At 36.6% G+C, this 15,491-nt stretch overlaps 1 protein-coding gene and 1 long non-coding RNA gene across 3 annotated transcripts in view; one reads left to right on the plus strand and one right to left on the minus strand.

Moving 5' to 3' along the window:
• Positions 1 to 15,491, minus strand: part of LOC125159862 (uncharacterized) — a 69,428-nt gene that overhangs the window by 40,085 nt on the left and 13,852 nt on the right. The gene's annotated exons all lie outside the window — the stretch shown is intronic.
• Positions 5,578 to 14,495, plus strand: LOC125159864 (uncharacterized). The gene is made up of 4 exons (XR_007149947.1): positions 5,578 to 5,625; positions 6,166 to 6,380; positions 7,627 to 7,855; positions 14,467 to 14,495. It is a non-coding gene; the product is annotated as an uncharacterized LOC125159864 (long non-coding RNA).

Consider the following 15,491-nt stretch of genomic DNA (forward strand, 5'->3'; position numbering starts at 1 on the left):
CCTAAGAGGGAAGTACATAGCAATATAAGCCTACTTCAAGGGGCAAGAAAAATTTCAAACAACCTAACCTTACACCTAAAGGAGCTAGAAAAAGAACAACAAATGAAGCCTGAAGCCAGCAGAAGAAAGCAAATAATAATGATCAGAGCAGGGGGCCCTTGGGTGGGTTAACTGGTTAAGTGTCTGACTCTCGATTTTGGCTCAGGTCATGATGTCAGAGTTGTGAGATTGAGCCCCATGTTAGGCTCTCTGATGGCAGCATGGAGCCTGTCTGGGATTCTCTCTCTCTCTCTCTCTCTCTCTCTTTCTGCCCATCCCTCACTCATGTGTGGTCTCTCTCAAAATAAAATTTAAAAAAAAGAGATTAAAGCAGAAATGAATGATAGACAAACAAAAAACAGATAATACTGGAACAGATCAATGAAACCTAGAGCTGGTTATTTGTAAAAATTAATAAAACTGATAAGGTGTTAGCCAGAATAATCAACGAGAAAATAGAAAAGACCAAAATAAATAAAACCACAAATGTGAGAGTAGAAATAAGAACTAACACCACAGAAATACAAACATTTATGAGAGAATATTGTGAAAAAATGTATGCCAACAAGTTGGACAACTGAGAAGAAATGAATAAATTCCTAGAAATATATAACTTACCAAACTAAAACAAGAATAAAGAGAAAACTTGAAAAAAATCAATAACCAGCAAGGAAACCGAATCAGGAATCAAAAACTCTCAACAAACACAAGTCTAGGACTGGATGACTTCAGATGTAAATTTTAACATGGAAAGAACAGGTAATACAAAAAAAAAAAAAAAGAAAAGAAAAGAAAAAAGAAAGTTTAACCTATCCTTTTCAAATTGTTCCAGAAAAACATGAAAGAAAGGGAAACTTCCAAATTCATTCTATGCCAGCTTTACCCTGATACCAAAACCAGATAAAGATTCCACAAAGAGAATTACAGGCCAGCATCTCTGATGAACATGCAAAAATCTTCAACAAAATAAGCAAACTTAATCCAACAATACATTTAAAAATCATTCACGGGGGGCAAGGGAAGCTGGGTGGCTTAGTCAGGTAAGCATCCAACTTCAGCTCAGGTTACAATCTCATGGTCCGTCGGTTTGAGCCCAGTGTCAGGCTCTGTTGACAGCTTGGACCCTGGAGCCTATTTCAGATTCTGTGTTTCCCTCTCTCTCTGTCCCTCCCCTGCTTGTGCTCTTTCTCAAAAACAAATCCACATTAAAAAAATCATTCACTATAACCAAATGGGATTTATCCCTGGTTTGCAGGGGTGGTTCAATATTTGCAAATCAATGAATGTGATACCTCATATTAATTTTCAAAAAAGCATAAAGTCATATCATTGCAATAGATGCAGAAAAAGAATTTGACAAACTATAACATCCATTCATGATATAAACTTCAACAAAGTAGGCTTAGAGGAACCATACCTCAACATAATAAAGGCCATATATGGAAAATGAGCAGTTAATATGATCCTAGCTGGGGAAAAACTGAGAGAAAAACTTCTTAGATCTTGCTTCTAGTTATCTGCTTCTTCTCATTAGCACCATTGGTTGTTAATAAATTAATCTTAACATTTATTACATCCTACTTTAATGGAGACCAATTTCTCCTATACAAGTTTATGTATCTTATCTCTTTTTTTTAATCCACATTTCAATTTATCATTTTTGTTTTTTTCTTAACACACTCCCCAAAGGTTAGATTTCTTTTGTTCACAAATCTGTTAGGAAAAGTGTGGCCAGGACAGCTAGTCTCTGCCCCGCTCAGCTTCAGGTGGGGCAACTGAAAGGTTTGGGGCTGGATCCACTTGAAGATTTGTTCACTAATGTCTGGTGGTTGATGCTGGCTGTTTCCTGAGACTTCAGTTCAGGACGAAGCAGAAACACTTAAACTGACACACCTAGACCCTCTTTGTGGCCTAGGCTTCCTCACTAGACGGGGAGCTAGATTCCAAGTAAGCAGCCTGAGATACAGAGCAAGGCAGAATCTGTATCGCCTTTTGTCACCTAGACTTGGAATACACACAGGATTATAGTCACATATTCTGTTCATTAGGAGCACGCCACTAAGGTTGTTCCATGGCCTTTTTAAAATGGAATTAATATTTAAAACCTATGGACACCTTTAAAAAGTAGTATAATTTATCCACTGGCCACAAATGTTTGTGTTCCTCCCACCTGAAAAATACATTCACTCCCCTCCCCCTCCAATACCTCCTGCAAGTCTCAGTTATCATGGCATCAGGTTCAGGGCTTGAGTCCAAGATCTTACCATCTTAATCAGGTGCAGTGGGGATAAGCTGCCTGGGTTATGGTATCTCAAGTATAGCCCCTTGAGTGGAAGTGTTCTCAATATGAGGACTTGAGAACGAAAGAGACAGTTATTTACCACTCACAAATGCAACATTCTAGTCAACTGCTGAAGACTCACCCATTCAGAAAAAGAAGATGGGAAGCACCTTAGTCCATAAGAGTTTTGAAATATAGCCTGATGCATGCTGTCAGTTCTTAAGTTAGGACTTAGTCCTAACCACGGGAATACTTTCTCCATGTCTCTTCCCTTTCTTTACTCTTTGAGCTCTTGGTTCCTTCCTTTTCATAAGGAATGACCTGTATTTGCAGCTGTTTTTTCATCCTGCTTCCTCCCTGTGGGACTTGTAAGACCCAAAGGCCTCTTTTCATTTTGCACTATTTGGTCTCTTTTAGTCCAAGGTAGCAAATAGTATGTTTGCTACTATAAATCTCTTACCTTTTTTAGTTTTCTGTGAATATTACTGGATTTCATGCCGTGTTTTAGCAAAGCGACCCTCCCAAGTCCTTTTGAGATAAACTTTTCGCTTCAGGTTTCCTGTGAAGCTCTTATAGGACAATGCCTTTAAAATTCGTCTACTCTTGGGGCTCCTGGCTGGCTCAGTTGGTAGAGCATGTGACACTTGATCTCTGGGTGCTGAGTTTAAGCCTCATGTCGGGTGTGGAACCTACCTTAAAAAAATCTTATACTCTTTTTTTTTCTGTTTTTTTTTTTAACGTTTATTTATTTTTGAGACAGAGAGAGACAGAGCATGAACAGGTGAAGGGCAGAGAGAGAGAGGGAGACACAGAATCCGAAATGGGCTCCAAGCTCTGAGATGTCAGCACAGAGCCCGACGCGGGGCTCGAACCCACGGACTGTGAGATCATGACCTGAGCTGAAGTCGGATGCTTAACCGACTGAGCCATCCAGGCACACCAAAAACTTATACTCTTAAGATCCTTAAAGAAATTGGAGGCATACCTTAAATCTTTCTGTTTTCCTGGTAGCACCCTGGAGTTTCTCTGAACCCAAAAGCCATTTCCTTATTTTAACATTATTTGACAGTTTAACATGTAGAGAGGCTGTAAATGAGAAACAGATACTTGAACCCAGTAAGTCCTGGTTCCTTTCAGTTGCATAGTCTTTCTTTAGTTTCTCTTTCCTATCCGTTTTACTTTCAGGTATTTTGTAGCATGACTTCCCTTTCCTCCAGTGTCATTGTCTTCACTTGCATAGAAACCCTTGCTGTCAGCCACTTCACAGGCCATCAGGTTTCCACTAAGAGTCTTGTGCAGGCCCTTTTTGGGTCTCATTGTTACGCTTTTCTACATCTTTCCAGGTTCCACCTACCTCCTGGTTCAAAGGAAGTTTAGTTTTAGGTTTTTTTTAATAGCAGCACACCATTTTTAGTATCAGTATCTGTGGTAGTAATTTACTGCTGCATAATAAGCCACCTCAAAACCTAGTAGTTAAAAACAGCATTTCTCTGTTCACCAATTTTAGTTTAGGCACAGCAGAGTAGGGCAACTCATTTCTTTTTCATTTGGCATCAGCTGGCATAACTGGAAGCTGGAGACTAGAATCATCTAAAGGCTTGTTCACGCACGTGTTTGGCTGTTGAGGCTGGCCTTTGGCTAGGACGTTGGCTAGTCTCAGCTGGAGTATCTACATGAAGACTCACTAGGTAGCCTGGGATTCCTCACCACGTGGTGGCTGCGTTCTAAGGGTGAGCTTCCCTAGAGAAAGAAAGTCAGATGGGAGCTGTATCACATTTTCTAAGCTGGCCTTAAAAATCACAGCAGTTCTGCATATTCTGTTCACTAGAAACCAGTTACTGAAGCCAGCGTATATTTAAGGGCAGGGATTTTCACAGAAGTTTCAACGAATTTATAAAACCACCACATCCACTCACCTTGTCTTACCAATCATATAGAATGGATGGAAGTCGTTCCCAACTCAGCATCACTGAAACTCCATCCAGTTTTGTTGTTGTTGTTTTTGTTTAATATGATCTCTTATTTTCTAGAAAGTAACAACGGATTACAAGATAACAGTATTGAATTAAATTTTTTTTGGCCTCAAAAAAGTATGTGGATCATCCAATTAAAGTTTTATACTGGGAGATGTGATTTCTTAACACATCCTGGAGAATTATTTCTCCTGGGAATGCACTTCAAATTAGCATAAAACATTTGCAGTTCAGAAACAGGCCATGGCATTAGAATCATTACTTATAGATTCATGAATTAGAGTCTTATTTCCAGAGTCTTATCTTGGGACATATTTTTTGACTTGGGCATACATAAGTCAATATGATATTGCTAAAACTTCTTTAAAAATTATGGAGTGTTAAGATGGGGGAAGGGCTAAGAGACTTTCTCCTAAGATGGGACTTATTTTATGAAAGAAAGATATGAAAAAATCATAGAAAAATAAAAGTATAGAATCAAGTGCAAATGTTGTGTAATAAAGAGAATGATAGCAAAGATCTATTTCAGTAACACCTGATGACTATAACTTGGCTCTTGATTTTCTGAGTTGTTTAAGGTTCCACATTCTTTTTTTTATTTTTTTAATTTTTTTTTCCAACGTTTATTTATTTTTTGGGACAGAGAGAGACAGAGCATGAACGGGGGAGGGGCAGAGAGAGGGAGACACAGAATGGGAAACAGGCTCCAGGCTCCGAGCCATCAACCCAGAGCCTGACGCGGGGCTCGAACTCACGGGCCGCGAGATCGTGACCTGGCTGAAGTCGGACGCTTAACCGACTGCGCCACCCAGGCGCCCCAAGGTTCCACATTCTAAGACAGGTAACATTTTATTGCAAATCAGTTTATTCAAAAATTTGAGTGCCTGGCTGGCTCAGTTACTCTTGATCTTGAGATTGTGAGTTCAAGCCTCACACTGGGTGTAGAGATTACTTAAAATCTGAAAAAAAAAAAAAAAAAGAATTTCATAGTAGTTTTGAGTTAGACTCTTCTCACTCCCTTCCAAACTATAGTGTTTTATTCATGCAGGCTGATGTCCTTACAACAGAACTGGAAACTACATCTTCAAAATGTCTACACCTGGATGCAAAAAATCAAGTTCTTCAAGAGTTATTATCAATGAAAGCTTTCGAAGAAGAACGTGTAAAACTAGAGAGCAACAACAAGTTACAGCAAGAAGTAGTAAAATTGAAACAATTTATGGAAATGAATATGGTAGAACACAGTCACATGGAAAGTATAAACGGGAGATTGAAGAAAGAGCACGACTGGAGATAGTAGAAAAGTTACATGAAGTCAACCTGTTTTTACAGGTTAATTGATTGATCTGTAATGTGCTTTAACTCATTTTACTGGAAATTACATTTTGGATAGATGTATTGTAGGGGTTTCCTCTACTTGCTTTATGGTAGTTTGTAGATTTCTGGAGGCATTTGTTCCACCCTTTAAAGATTTCAGTTTTCATCATTATTCCTACTAAATCGAGAGGATAAGAAAAAATGATGATTTAAACAACTAGTCTCACTATGAAGAGGAAAAGAAAAATTATGATTTCAAAATTGCACTGTACTTGGATTATTCTTAAGTTTATTGTTGACCTTTAAAATTTTCTCATTGATTCTATTATTTGAATTATCAGATTGCGTGAATACTAATACAGGAATGTTTGAACTTTAATTTTATAAATCATGTTTAATTCAGTTGACATTGATGATAGATATTGTACACTTGAGCTTTTTTTCATTTACAATTTCTCTCTGAAACATTGACTCAGAACTAAAGGAAACAGGTATAATTAATTATTCAGATTATACCTATTTTGAAACTATCGTGTTAATTTTTTTTTTCATTAGGCACAAGCAGCAGCTCGACAAAACTTGGACCAGTTAAGAGAAAATGACCATGCTTCAATGAGAAATCAAATGGAACTTAGAATTAAAGATCTGGAATCTCAGGTCTCTACAATGAAGACTTCTCAAGATTCTACTAAAACAGAGTTGGAAACCTACAGGCAACTCTACCTAGAAGAATTAAAACTTATAAAGTCCTTGAGAAATAAGCTGAACAGGTAAGTCAAAACAAAATCATAGACAAGAAATTTAGCTTATTAATTTGCCTCTAAAGCATAATTTCTGTGGAGCCAAGATCATGAGATGAGTAGGAAGTGAAAGCCAACTAGATGGTGTTATTTTGGAAAATGAGGTTTCTAAGTGAACTTACCTTTGAAATGTTAGTCCAGGACAGTTTGCATCCCTCTTCTTTTTTTTCGGTTTTACAGGACCTCTTCCCCCCACCCCACCCCTGCACCCCCCCCTGTATATTTTCCATTGATCAGATCTGCTAGTCTTTAAGTGCATTGTTCGAAGCTTTCTCATTTAGAAGCGTATTATTATAAAATTGCTTGTCAGAATTACCCTAAATAGAAATGTCGGTGAGTTTCTTTTTGGAAGATTACATCTTTAACCGAAAAGATCAAGTACTACTACTACTCATCCTGGCAGCTTGGTACATTTATTCTCTTGATTGTGACCTTTGGTATGATTACTAGAGTGGGCCTTGAGAAAAACTATCCTTTATGCTTTTTTCTACTTTACATAAAGGCATCCAGGTGAAATACAGAAAGACTCACACAGGGCTGAAGGGTAGTATAATTCCCAAAGTGGCTAAAAGAGCACCATGGTGGGAGGGAGGCATGTGGAAGACTGAAGACAGAAAGGGCAGATTCTGCCTCCAGTGCCTTGGTAACTGTTATGAGCTAATTGCCTCTGTAGCTGTTTTAGTTCTTTCTGATCACACGTCTGTCATCTGCTATCTCCCCTAGAGATTGTTGGTCTCAATGATTCCTCAGTGTCAAATGCTGAGTTTCTTTGAGATAATAAGTGAAATGTACAAGAGTGGTGAAAGCAAACGCTTGAAAATGTCTTTGAGGGATGGTTTAGTTTTACATCTGTAAACAGGTTTACTAAATATAAGTATGTATATATAATGGCATCCTAAAGGATCCTGTCAGTACAGCCATTCCAGAAGACAGCAAGTATTATTTGTTAACCCATGTACATCACTGATAGCCACTTCTCTCCCTTCCCTAACTTGAATTGTTAGTTAGGAATGCCCCTGGAAACACAAGTATTTCTTTAGAACAATTTTAAAAGTATAATTTTAGATACTAGGTGTGCTCCGTCACATGTTCAGTGTTAAAACACTGTTCAATGGCAAATGCTATTTACTATTATGGAAACCTAAAAAAAAAAGTATGTCATTTAGGAATGATTTAGGGAAAAAGAAAATGTATTTGTGTTTTTTAATCTTCACAGGGCTAAGGAGAGACTGTCAGAGAGCAATACAAAACTTCTTGTGGAGAGACAGCAGCACCAAACTTTACTCAGGACCCTTACTATGAGTCCAGGCCTGGAACCACCTTATTGTGGACATTTTGAAAATAATTTAGTGCTCAATGGAAACCTTACTCCAAGAGGAAACTTAGTGATTCCTACCTTAAACCCACGGCCGTCATATGACGACAGGGAGGCTTCCTTGTGGAAGGTTAGTTATATTATCTGTTTAGTTTAGGTTTCAGATATCTGATGTTGTTGCTTTTAATTTGGGGAAATTCTGAGTTGTTTAAGGAACTAACACATAAGAAGTAAAAGTCAGCATTATATGTGCTAAGAAAGAACTGAGGTAAATTATACATATATATATAATATTATATAATATATAATATTATATATATAATATTAATATAATAAAATATAATATATAATATATTATAATATAATATATAATATTTAATATTTAATATAATATTAATATTAATTATATAATATTAATATATTAATATATATAATATATATAATATATATATATTAGTCCCTTGATCTCTCATTTTTTTTTTATATATGAAATTTATTGTCAAATTGGTTTCCATACAACACCCAGTACTCATCCCAAAAGGTGCCCTCCTCAATACCCATCACCCACCCTTTCCTCCCTCCCACCCCCCATCAACCCTCAGTTTGTTCTCAGTTTTTAACAGTCTCTTATGCTTTGGCTGTCTCCCACTCTAACCTATTTTTTTTCCTTCCCCTCCCCCATGGGTTCCTGTTAAGTTTCTCAGGATCCACATAAGAGTGAAACCATATGGTATCTGTCTTTCTCTGTATGGCTTATTTCACTTAGCATCACACTCTCCAGTTCTATCCACATTGCTACAAAAGGCCATATTTCATTTTTTCTCATTGCCACGTAGTACTCCATTGTGTATATAAACCACAATTTCTTTATCCATTCATCAGTTGATGGACATTTAGGCTCTACCCTATGACCCAGCAATAGCACTGCTAGGAATTTATCCAAGGGATACAGGAGTACTGATGCATAGGGGCACTTGTACCCCAATGTTCATAGCAGCACTCTCAACAATAGCCAAATTATGGATCTCTCATTTCTAAGAGATACTTTATTTTATTTTAGCGAGAGAATGAGTGAGTGCATGCAGGGGAGGGGCAAAAGGAGAGGGAGAAAAGGAATCCCAAGCAGGTTGCGTGCTCAGCACAGAGCCGAATGTGGGGCTCAGTCTCAAAACCATGAGATCATGACCTGAGTCAAAATCAAGATTTGGACACTAAAAACAACTGAGCCACCCAGGTGTGCCACAAGAGACACCTAGCATTAACTGTATTCTGTAAATATAAGTAAACTTACCCATGTTAAATTTCTTGAAAGCTTTCATTTAAATTTGATTTTAGAAAGTAAATGTTATTGCCTGGTAACCACAGGAACACTTAGATGCTTGGACTTATTTTCAGTTGGCAGTGGTTCATAAACATTTGAAAGTTTTGCTATAATCCAGTTTTTGCACCCCTGTATGTCAGTGAATGATCGTCCTCTGAACACTTAACGACATATGAATGTTTACTATTTAAAAGAATCCAGGGGGGTGCCTGGGTGGCTCAGTCAGTTCATCATCTAACTCTTGATCTCAGCTCAGGTTTTGATCTCAGGGTCATGAGTTCAAGTCCTCATTGGGCTCTACACTAAGCATGGAGGCTACTCTAAAAAAAAAAAGAATCCATGGTAAGTCCTTTTTATGAATTAAATCAACTTGTAACACTAAAAAGGTTAATTTCTCCTTTAAGTTAAAAGTTTTGCTATTTTCTTACACGAGAATACATCTTTAATTGCTTTCTTATTTATGGCACTCTTTTTCTTTTTCCTTTTTTTTGACTTATACCACCTTTGTTTCTATTTTTATAAAATATCTTGATGAGTGATTGTAGAGCGTTTTATAAATAGCTAAATCAAGCAAATATTTGAATTTTTAAAATGAAGCTTTTATTTCTTCAAATGAGTTCTTTGCCCCTTTGTCTTTTCTTTTTCTGGAACCCCTTGAATGCAAGTATTATTACACTGAATGTTGTCCCACAGGTCCCTTAACCTAGCCTCATTTTTAAAATTCTTTTTTCTTTTTGTTTTTTGGCTTGAATGATTTCTACTACCCTGTCTTGCAAATTGTTGATCTGTTCTTCTGCATCTTCTTATCTGCTGTTGATTCCCTCTAGTGTATTTGTCATTTCTGTTATTGTATCCTTCAGCTCTGATTGGTTCTTTTTTATATTTTGTATCTCCTTCTGATGTTATCACTGGATCCATTCTTTCTTCTCCCGAGTTCACTGAGCATCTTTATGACCGTTACCTTGAACTCTTTATGAGGTACATTACTTATCTCTGTTTCACTTAGCTTTTTTTCTTAGGTTTTGTCATGTTCTTTCATTTGGAATGTACTCCTCTGTGTCCTCAGTTTGTCTGACTTTCTATGTTTGTTCCTAAAATGGTTCCTTTCAACTTTTTCTCTCTTTCGAGTGAGCGATGCTTTTGAACAATGTACATTAATTATGAAGTCAAGGAAGAAGAGAATGTTTCTGTAAGTGTTGTATAGTCATTTTTCTTGGTGGAGCTGTGACAAGTGACACTGGGTAGGCGGCAAGTAACCCTGCTCTTCTCTTTCTAAATTCAGAACACAGGAGACAAGGAGATGGAGAGAAACTTAGTAGCTTTATTACTAATACACACTAACAAATTGGAGGATATGATTTAGGTTATGTTAGCCACATTGGGCTTCCTCCCAAATTGGGCACTTCCCCACACAGTTGTAAATTGAGAAAACAAATGCTTGACCCCCACCCCGGGGGCCGGGTGCTTACCACAGATCTGAGAGCAGACCCAAATTCATGTTACTGTGGGCAGGCACATCTTTTCAAAGAGGAGATTCAGAAACACGTAAGCACTGCTTAGCTCCTTCTCCCAAATTCACCCGTTAGGTAAGTCTCCCTTCCCATTGGGAGGGAGTCAGAGATAAGTCCACATGTGAGAAGTGAAGGTTCACCTATAATTTCCAACTGGATTTAAATTATAAATAAAGTGAATTGTGTCTTTTGTACATACCAACAAATGATGAGAGGTTAGGCAGAAGCATTCTAGAAGTGAAAGAGAAATCTGTGTTGGGTTTTAAATTTTGCTATAAATAACCACACCATGGGTTCACTCATTTGTTGATTGATTTTGATAAAACAAATTTTCTTTGGAAGGAATAAATAATGCTTTCAGGAAGAATTTCCTCAGTTTCAGCTTACTTGTTTCACCTAAAGATTTTCTCTCTCAAGTTCTCTGTCCTGTGGTTTAAAAAAATTGTGCTTGCGGTGCCTGGGTGGCTCAGTTGGTTAAGTGGCCGACTTCGGCTCTGGTCATGATTTCGCAGTCCGTGAGTTCCAGCCCCGCATCGGGTTCTGTGCTGACAGCTCAGAGCCTGGAGCCTGTTTCAGATTCTGTGTCTCCCTCTCTCTGACCCTCCCCCGTTCATGCTCTGTCTCTCTCTGTCTCAAAAATAAATAAACGTTAAAAATTTAAAAAAATAAAAATAAAAAAGTTGTGCTTAAAAATTGACTGCTACTAAACGGAGTTAACATAATTTCTGTTCCTTCATTTTCATTCATGACTTTAAAATTTGTAATTTAGTTAGAGAGCTACTATTGTGTGCCTCATACCTAAGCATTACTGAGCCATATGACAAAGTTTTATGTATTCATTTTCTCTGAGTTATACTTAAAATACACGTATTTTTCCTGACTATGAGGAAGTAACTGGCATAGAACTCTAGGCTTGGTAAGACCACAAGTGTATTCCTGGTCTGCATCTAGTTGGTTTCATGACCTCAGGCAAAGTACACTCTCTCTGAGCCCGTTTTGTCTATTAGGCAAATTCGGGATTTTGACTAAATTAGTGACTTTTATACCTTCAAAATAATACTTTTCAAAGCATAGAAAGTAGTTTTTTTTTTTTTTGCATTAAACTGTATTGTGTAAAACAGAGAGAAGTAGAGCTGTGTAACTAAAGGAGAGATGGAGACTATGGCTGTGACTTCCTTGTCCCTCAATCCTGCAGTGTCCCCAACCGAACCCTAGATTTCTATGGGCCATATTTGAATGCTAACAGTTAATGAGAAAATCCTTCTAATTAAAAATCCTTTAAAAATGTTCTTTGAATTAAAATTTGCTGATATATAGTTTTTCTGTGTATAATTTTCTCACCCTCTTATATTTCTGATCAATGGAAAGGAATACATAAAAGTACACATGTGTTCTTATTCATGGATTTAAAAGCTATTTTCACCATCTAAACACAGTTTTTACCTAGATATAAACATAAAGGTCACAGAGGTAAATATTTAGGAAAAGAGCTTTTGGGGAAAAGATGCAACATTACCTTGGTAGCTCCTTAAGTCATGTCATATAAAAAACGTGGTTTATATCTTATATTGTATTTATTAATGGTAACATAAAATCGTTTGAATACAGCCTTCCCCCATCATCTGGTATTGAGTAATTAGTTTTATAAGTCTGGTATAGTCATGTTGTCCCATTCATTTTATAAGGCCTGAATATAATGCTATTGTCAAAAAAGTGTTATGGTTCCTCAAAAACTTAAAAATAGATATTCATTAATTCCACTGCTGTGTATTTACCCAAAGAAAATGAAAACACTAATTTGAAAAGCTATATGCATCCCTATGTTTATGGAAACATTGTTTGTGACAACCAAAATAGGGAAGCAACCTAAGTGTCCATGGAGAGATGAATGGATAAAGACAATGTGTAATATGTATACAATGAAATATAGCTCAGCTATCAAAAAGAATGAGATCTTGCCATTTGTGACAACATTGATAGACGTAGAGGGTATTATGCGAGGTGAAATAAATCGCAGAAAGACAAATAAATACCATCTGATTTCACTTACATGTGGAATATAAAAAAAACAAAACAAGTGCACAAACAGAATCATAACTACAGAGCACAAATTGGTGGTTGCTAGAGGGGCAGTGGGTAGAGAGGTATGGGCAAAATAGATGAAGGGGAGTAAGAGGTACAAATTCCAGTTGTAAAGTAAATAAGTCACAGGAATGAAGAATACAGCATATGGAATGTCGTCAATAATATTGTATTAATGTTGTATGGTGACAGAGGGTAATTACACGTACGGTAGCAAGCATAGCATAGTGTATACAATTGTCCAATCTGAATTTGTATACTGAAAAACTAGTGTAACATTGTATGTCAACTATACTTCAATTAAAAAAAGGTATTAGGGAAAACAGTCTCTGAAAATATTGGGAAACATGTCACCCAAAACATTTGTCCTCACACCCAAATTTCTAAAGACATTGGAATCCTTATCACCACAGTGTTGATTATGTTCTGTACACTATTTTGGAGCCTGTTTGGGGCATTCAGGGAGAGGCTACCTTGTCTAAGAAAGATCTAAATAAGTACATTCTAGACAGGAACAGTTGTAATATACAGTTGACCTTTGACCAACATGGTTTTGAACTGTGTGGGTCTACTTTACTTACACATGGATTATTTTTGGATACTCTACAGTACTCTAAGTGTATTTCCTCTTCCTTCCGTTTTTCTCAATGTCATTTTTTGCCCTAGCTTATTCTACTGTACAAAACATGTATGAATCGACTGTTTATTTTACCGGTAAGGCTTCCGGTGAACAGTAGGCTATTAGTAATTAAGTTTTGGGGGGATGAAAAATTATATACAGGTTTTTGACTGTACCCCACCCCTGTGTATTCAAGGGTCACCTGTAGTTGGAAATATTCGTACACATTTCATAAGTAAGTGGATAACCATAACTTTAATAAGTCAAGTGTTTCAAAACTTGGTCCTAATTTGGAGAAAGGAAACAAAGTTACAATTGAAAATTGTATATTGTTTTCCTTATCTCTAATGGAGAAAGTTATAAATCAGAAGCTAAGTTTGAAAACTGTTGTAACCCTCTATTTTTCCTTTCTTCAGAGATTTTCTGAAATCTTTGTGTGCATATGAAAAGAAATAAGTGTTTTAGTCCTAACACAGATAGCAAAATATTTTTACTCAATCAATCTTTTGCCAGTAGAATTTCCACATGACAGTAAGACAGTCCCACTTTCTTCATTTTATATGTGTTTAAGAGTCAGTCCTGAAAAATTAATACCAAAAGTATTCCTTCAAATTTTGTTTTTCTAAAAGTGAAAAAAATGGAAAGCCCATTTTAAGGAACAATTCATTAAGGTAAAAAACTGATTAAACTTTCATAAATGGCAGTTTTTCTAATCATTTCCAAGTAATAATTCAGTATGCAATATGATTCTTGTTTAAACTTTTTTGTACCACAAAGATCAAACATCACCTTTCAGAGATTATACACATTCAATAGATCAATATTAATTGTGCTTTTTATCAGATTCACTTAAATAGCATTATATATATAATATACACATATTATATATATTAATATAATACACATATTATATATAATATACACATATATACACGTATACACACACACGTATAAATGTATATATATACCCGTGTGTGTGTGTGTGTGTTGTGCATGTATATATGTATCTGTTCTCTGTTATCTAAAAATAAATAAAATAGGTAGGAATTTATTTTATTCATGTGATAGGTTTTCTGTTTAAGCAAACCCTAACTTTGGTTTAATCTCTACAAGTATTATTTCAGGACCACATGTCCTAAGCTATATATAATTCCTACCATGTCTTATGTTTACCTTACACATTCTAAATAATTTTTGGCTTATTTCAGATGCAGCGGGAGTTGGAGGAAAGAATAACCAGAGCACTAGAAGAAGGTATGTTGCCAAAATGTATGAAGTTAGATACCATTGATTTCTGAAATAAACTATAAATAGTAAATGGCATCCCTTTCCATTGTTTGGATAATAGATACTACATTCACATTTTTTTGTACATATCTAATAAAAAATGTAAAAGCATGAGTATAATGAAGAACACACTTCTTCCTCATTTAGTCCTCATGTGTCATAGCTCTTTTAAAATCTCCCACAAGTCTAGGGGCAAGCAGGTGGCTCAGTCGGTTGGGCGAATGATTTCAGCTCAGGTGGGTTCAGGCCCCACAGAGGGCTCTGTGCTGAAAGCTCGGAGCCTGGAGCCTGCTTCAGATTCTGTGTCTCCCTCTCTCTGTGCCCCTGCCCGCTTGTGGTTTGTCTCTCTCTCAAAAATAAATAAACGTTAAAGAAGTTTTTTCAATCTCCCTAAGTCTATATATCTGTTATTATTTCTGGCGACAATCTTCCTTCACTGGTGCCATCTCTATGGAACTGTCAACCTGCACAAGTCTCAGAAAAGGTGTGCTTTATCAAATTGTTGTTTCTGCTAGTGATAGAAGACCCAAAAAGCCAAAGTCATCTTAGTAATGCTTGGTTAAATAATTAGAGGTCATATAGCTGCCATTGACAGGTAACGGGTTTCAATCTTCACTCATTGATTTTGTCATTGCTTTTGCCCTTGGGTAAAACTTCAAATTCCTTAGCATGGAATGAAAACACGCAAATCAGTTTGCTTCTTGCCAGATGATTCAGCCTTGTCTCTCACTATTTGCCCTACTCTGCTGCTTTGCTCTAGCACCTTGTCAAACTAAACTACTCATAATTGCACAAGTGTTCTTCCTCACTTCTAGCTCTTTGTATGTGCTTCTTCCCTCAACCTAGCATACTTTTTCCTTGTCCTTCAGGACACAGTATTGCTGTGTTTTATACCTGTCACTTACATCTGTATAATTGGCTCTGTTTGGAAATGCCTGTTTGATTT

This window comes from Prionailurus viverrinus, unplaced genomic scaffold, assembly GCF_022837055.1.
Source record: "Prionailurus viverrinus isolate Anna unplaced genomic scaffold, UM_Priviv_1.0 scaffold_73, whole genome shotgun sequence".
Taxonomy (NCBI): Eukaryota; Metazoa; Chordata; class Mammalia; order Carnivora; family Felidae; genus Prionailurus; species Prionailurus viverrinus.